The 6,000-nt window shown below is 34.7% G+C and overlaps 1 protein-coding gene across 1 annotated transcript in view; it reads right to left on the reverse strand.

The window, feature by feature from the left end:
• The window catches only part of LOC5575792 (ecdysteroid-regulated 16 kDa protein), a 41,460-nt gene extending 35,701 nt beyond the window's left edge, over positions 1-5,759 (reverse strand). The window contains exon 1 of the mRNA XM_021837786.1: positions 5,625-5,759. The gene's annotated coding sequence lies outside the window, so the exon portion shown is untranslated. The remainder of the gene's footprint in view (positions 1-5,624) is intronic.
• Positions 5,760-6,000: the final 241 nt, after the last annotated feature.

Here is a 6,000-nt window from a genome sequence, read left to right on the forward strand (position 1 = left end):
TTCCTGATGGAATTTTAAGCAAACTTCTTTGAATACTATAGTTAGCCAACTCATTCTGGTGGAATTCTGGATACTAATCTTACAAAATTTGAGTTGATTTTTTTTTCTCAATGGAAGCACGGATCACAAATATTTATAGCAATATTGTTCCTAGATTTTTTCCAAAAAACAATTAACACTGCCTGACAACCATTTTGTTTTACGATAGTTTTGGGATTGATTGTACACTAACAAATTCTCATTGGCGTAGTTTGCAATTTTCAAGGCTCTTTGCCTACAGCAGCGATAGGCGTGAGTTTCACTGGCTTCGCTGACTGCGATTGGCTTTGTTTGGCTACTGTAGAATGAATTTCAGATTTTTTCCCAACTCTGCTTAAGAGAACTATATTATTTTTTCCCCTGGAATGTCGTTTAAGAATTCTTCCGAAAAAAAATCACCAAAGAATACATAGATGAACAAGTTTTTTACGGCGATTTATTTTTATTAGTTTATTTATTAATTATCATTGTAATTCGGTAAAACTAAATTTTCGGTGATTTTTTATTATCTTCAAAGCACTAGCGTAGAGCGTAGAGTATTTGCAATTCATTCTTGATTTTCTCGAAAAAATTCTACAGAAATTGCATTAGGTATCTAAAAGGTTCTAAATATTTTTTTCTTCATAAATGTTTACGAACAATAGTTTCGGAATTTTTGCTAAAATTACATCCAGATCTCTACCCACTCTTCATTTTTTGTTCGAAAACTACTTCACGAAAATCTGATTATTTTTTAAGATTACGGTTGGGTGACAAAACGTCGAAAGACAAAATGTCGAATGCCAAAACGTCGAATGCAAAAACGTCGAATGCCAAAACGTCGAAAGGACAAAACGTCGAAGGGACAAAATGTCGAATGCCAAAATGTCGAATGCCAAAATGTCGAAAGGAATAAACATCGGAGGGACGAAATATATAAAAGAAAAAAACGTATGTCTGACAAATCGTCGATCGGTTTGATATTAATCCAAGAAGTATGAAGAAAATCGTAACGTAAATGCAAATATTAAACAATGTTTTGAACAGTTAAGGCAGAGAAAAATATATTTTTCCAATGTTATTACCGTGATACCGTAATTTTTAGTAGGACTTGGAAGGTAAATAAAATAGTTAAATTGAGAATAGCCTAGATTTGTCGAGATTCATTAAGATAATGTTTGAATCGTCAGGTTGCAAAACAATTATTGGAGTCTTTCATCAAAGTAATAATTTCAGTCACACATTTAATGGATAATGTGAAGAGCGTCTTTTGAAATAAAAATATCAATTGACCATAGTTGAAATTTATTGTATCCTACTGGGTTTTCAATAACTTATCTATTAATAGGGTAAGTGTTCCCTTAGTTGTGGGTGTTCCTATAGTTGCGGTAGTGCCGTTTTCACTGATTTTATTCCATTAGCCACAGAACCGACACTGCCAATCGACGTATTGGCTTGTTTATGCACGGAATAGTTGAAAAGAGCGTCCAAATTGCTTGAAAACTGATGAAAAATCACTAAATTTGCTAAAACTGTTCTTGCTTGTACCAATAGTTGCGGTAAAGTGTTCCTATAGTGGAGGATCCCATAAGAAAACAACGGATACCACAACTATAGGAACACAAATTAAAAAAATACCGCAACTAAAGGAACAGCGTACCAATAGTGGAGGTATTATTTTTCACTGACATGCCGTGGATTACTGCGATGAAATCATTTTTCTCATTAAGTCAATGGTCGTTACTTCCCGTTCCAACATCAACATGTGCATTAATTGCGCTTCTTGAATTAAGGTGGTTAAATGAAGTTCAATCGCGCTTAGTACCTCCACTATTGGTACATCTACCCTACTTGTATTGTTCTATTTATTTTGGTACTATCTCACTATCGCATAAATTATAAAACTGTATAAGTTCGCTACACAAAAAAAATAGTACTTCATATAGGAAACTAGCATTAGATCCTGATGTGGTAAGATCCATATGTGATCTTTAAGTTTCAGAAATGATGATCATGTTTTGACAAATAAAAATCAGTTTCTGAAAAGATTATCCATTTAATTGTACTTATTGGACAAGAGGAGTACATTTTTAAAGAATAAAGGACAAGAATGAGTACATTTTTAAAGTATAAAGAATTTACTAATTATTCAAAATTCTGTGTTAGTTGTTAGTAGTTAGTTTACTATACATTGAATAAGTTAGACATGCAAATAAAATTAGGTTATTCAAATCATGTTTGGAAATATCATCCCACCTTATACCAACAGTTATACATTAATATTAATGTATAAGCTGAATAACATGAACTATAAACACTATACTAACAATCGCATAATGTCACATATACGGAATTCGAAGGTAGACGAAACTGATTAGTTTGTATAACAGCAAAGATTTGTCAGTAAGAATTCAATCGATAGACATGCAATGAAGAAGGCGCGTTGTTTCACCAAGAAAAAATGTGGTTTAATTGGATGTAACGATAACGGTTAAAACTAGAAAAGGCTAGAGGAAGAGTTGGAAAAGGATTGATATTGGAAATAAAAGGCACACGGCTAATCACACAACGAGGGGATCTGCGGAATGCGTACAACTCAACCCACGAACCTATACTCCCAACATCTTGGTTGACTGGTTTGATCTCTTCTGCATATCCAAGATTTCAAATTCAATAAGCTTCACAATGTGCTTCTTGCCTCGTCTGAAATGAATGTAAGAGTGACATTTTTCTGAAAATTTGTGCTATGCTTACTGTGATGAAAATTCTGAGTTTTGCTGTTTCCAACGCCGTCTGCATCGCAACCGTTTTTTCCTTAGCAACACTAGTTTTTTAAAAACCTTCGTTTGAAAAATAACTGCTTTCGACGTTTTGTCCCTTCGATGTTTTGTCCCCTTCGACGTTTTGGGATTCGACGTTTTGGCATTCGACATTTTGGCATTCGACGTTTTGGCTTTCGACATTTTGTCCCTAAACCTTTCTATACAAATTACTCTATGAATCACTCTATATCTACATAAAATTAGTATTACATCTCTAGAGCAGCACAAAAGTTTTGTATGAACTTGTAAAAAAAAATTGTTTGATTATTTTAGTTTAAAATTGATTCGAAATTAAAAAAAATAAAGAATTCACGGTGGAATTTCTGAAACTTTTTGACGAAATTTCTGACGATGGATTTTATGATACGATGGCGAACAGATTGATGTAGATACCATTTTTTCCGACATGCAGAAATTCCACACAAACTTTTTTGGAGGGACTAGTTTTAATTATTGTGGTAGGACTGTAGAACTTTAAGGCGAAAATATTGGTTTTTTTTTTACTGATGAACTTTTCTATTGGTGTTTTTTAATTGATGGACGTTTAAGAATTCTCAATATTTCCATACTTCCAGAGTTTTCCTTTGTCCTTGAAATTCCTTAATGTTTTGCTCTTTGGAGTATGAAAAGATTTTTGTACGTAGTTCAAGAAAGTATCATGCGAAGAAAGGAGAAACAACTTAATGTTGAAGCAAGTGGAAACAACAGAAGAGCAACGGAACAGTGAAAGATAAATGTTCATTTATAGGTGAATGGTTTGGTCAATGAATTTAAAAACAAATTTCTCAAGAAGTTCTGTCGGAATATTTTTTAAATTATTTTTGAAATCTAGTACCGTGACTTCAAGATCGCTAAGAACTCTGCCAGAATGCATCTAAGAATTTCACCCTGGAATCGCACCCAATCTAAAGAAATATTTTATGGAAGATCTATACAAACTTCTTTCTGAATATCTCAACAAATCCCTTCCTCCTTCTTAGTTATTTTGCAAAATGTTCATCCACAGATTCCTTTACCACTATGCTCATTTCGGAAGCAAAGGTATTAGAGGGTTTTTAAAAATTTCCTTTGAAGATTTGAAGGCATGAGACATTTCAAAAACATTCTCGTAGATGATTCTTGTATAACGGGATTTGAAGCAGTATGCCCAAAAAAATCTGGCAAAATTTGGGATGTATTTTAAAAATATTTCGAAGGACTTTTAATGAACTTAGCGAAAACATTTCTAATTTTTTTTGGAACACTATTTGAAGGAATTCACAGAGAAGTTTTGAGTATAAGTTTCAGCAAGATACTATAAGATTTTCAGCAAGACACTTTAGGATTTCACAGAATCAATTATTTTTGGAGGAATTGCAAGGGAAAACTTTTGAAAGGCTATGATTTTTCTCAAATAATTCACACCAGCTTTATTTTCTGTCATCTAGCTTTCTGAAGAAAACTATGCCAAGTGGAATTTTCTGGAAAACATCTGTTGTGAATTAGGAATTATTATCTTTTTGTTTGTTTTATTAATGACCTTTTAACTCAATTAAAGTAATTCGGGTCCTAGCTTATTTTAAAATACTATTAATTGTTCTTGCAGTGATTTTTTGTATTTTCTTCGTGGTTTTTGGCCTTTTAGGATAGAGGCGATCTAAGAGAACGTATTTTCCATGGTTACGTAATTATATTGCCAGGGTCATGGTTTTGAGGGGCTGTTGCGTCTTATAGGTTTAATGTGCCTTCATTATTCGTCAAGTTTTAGTAAAACGTAAATACTAAGGAGTATATGGTTTTCTGGAGAAATAATTTGTTCTTTTAAGTAGATCAAAATCTGCTTACAGTTTTTCAGCAAGACAGAGCCGCATATCAAACTTTGTTTAATTAAAATTATGTTTGTATCCCCAATGCATCAGATATAAATATTTTCTATTATTTCACATCTCCTAGACAAGGCCTGTGAAGAATCTCACCCCATCGTTGATGTGTTAAAAGCTCTAATCACTAAGATACTCGACGACTTATGATAAAATTAGATGGTAAAGTCATAAATACTTAAGATATTGGGTAGATAACAGCCTCAGTTTGGCACCCGGTGTTTTCTTCGGCCTTATTGCCTGAAACTTTCCAATAAGGAGTACTTCAGTACGATGCTTAATGTGGCCAAATATGAGTTCAGCAGCTTTGAAAAAAAAAAATATAGCACTTTAGTAAGCCCGGTACTTCTACTGCATACTGCATACTTGCCATCCGACTCAAACTATCATCAAGTTCTCGTCCACCAAATTTAAGTCAAAAATAGAATGACCTTGTTTATTATTCCTTATCTGGTGTGCAAATTATAATTCCTCTGGTGAAAAATCTATTATTAGAATAACAGAGCAGAAAGGTTTTAAGCATAGTATATGTAAAGTATAGGTTAATATTGTTTTAACTTTTTCCATTCTGTATATGAAAAATAATCATAATTTGTATTCAGATTGCCTTCCGCGCCGTGACAGTAATGGTAAATTATTCACTCCACAAAACGCTCCGTGCTTGTCCATCGTCCATGTCAACACCTTCGTTTCCAACATAAAATAGCTTAAGCACTTCCTACTAATCAGCTGTCCACTGATCGCCAGCACCACCCGCAAGAGCTCGCAGGTTGTATAAATTGGTAAACAAACTCCACATGGAAGTAGGTAACTGGAAGGCTGGTGCGCAATAACGGTCTGCTTACTATTGGCAATTCTGCACACACCACCTTTTATTCTAGATACGCTTCAAACACCGAAAAGGTTTGCTAATTCCACTACTCACGTATAGGGCTAAGGCACTGTGATCGGTAAGTTGAAACTATTTCAGCAGGTCTCTCGTAAGCTGGTCAGCTATGCTTCTTTTCCCCACAAACCACACACGGTCACCGTTCGGATTCGACTGTTGGCTGCAAAAGTGCGTCAGCTCGGGTCGCAACTAGGGGTTAGATAAAGCGCCCCTTACTTCCAAGACCATGGGTTGATGATCGAGCGAGCCGACCCGAAGTGCACTTACACACTCATGCACCTTTTTGGCCGGACGAAACGTGCAGCTAAATAATCGATCATACACCCGGAGATGACTGATCGCGTGCCTAGAGTCATTAAACCCAGCGGTTCCTAAACTGGGCGAGGAAGCTTATCAACGAATTTAACTTGAA

This window comes from Aedes aegypti, chromosome 1, assembly GCF_002204515.2.
Source record: "Aedes aegypti strain LVP_AGWG chromosome 1, AaegL5.0 Primary Assembly, whole genome shotgun sequence".
Taxonomy (NCBI): domain Eukaryota; kingdom Metazoa; phylum Arthropoda; class Insecta; order Diptera; family Culicidae; genus Aedes; species Aedes aegypti.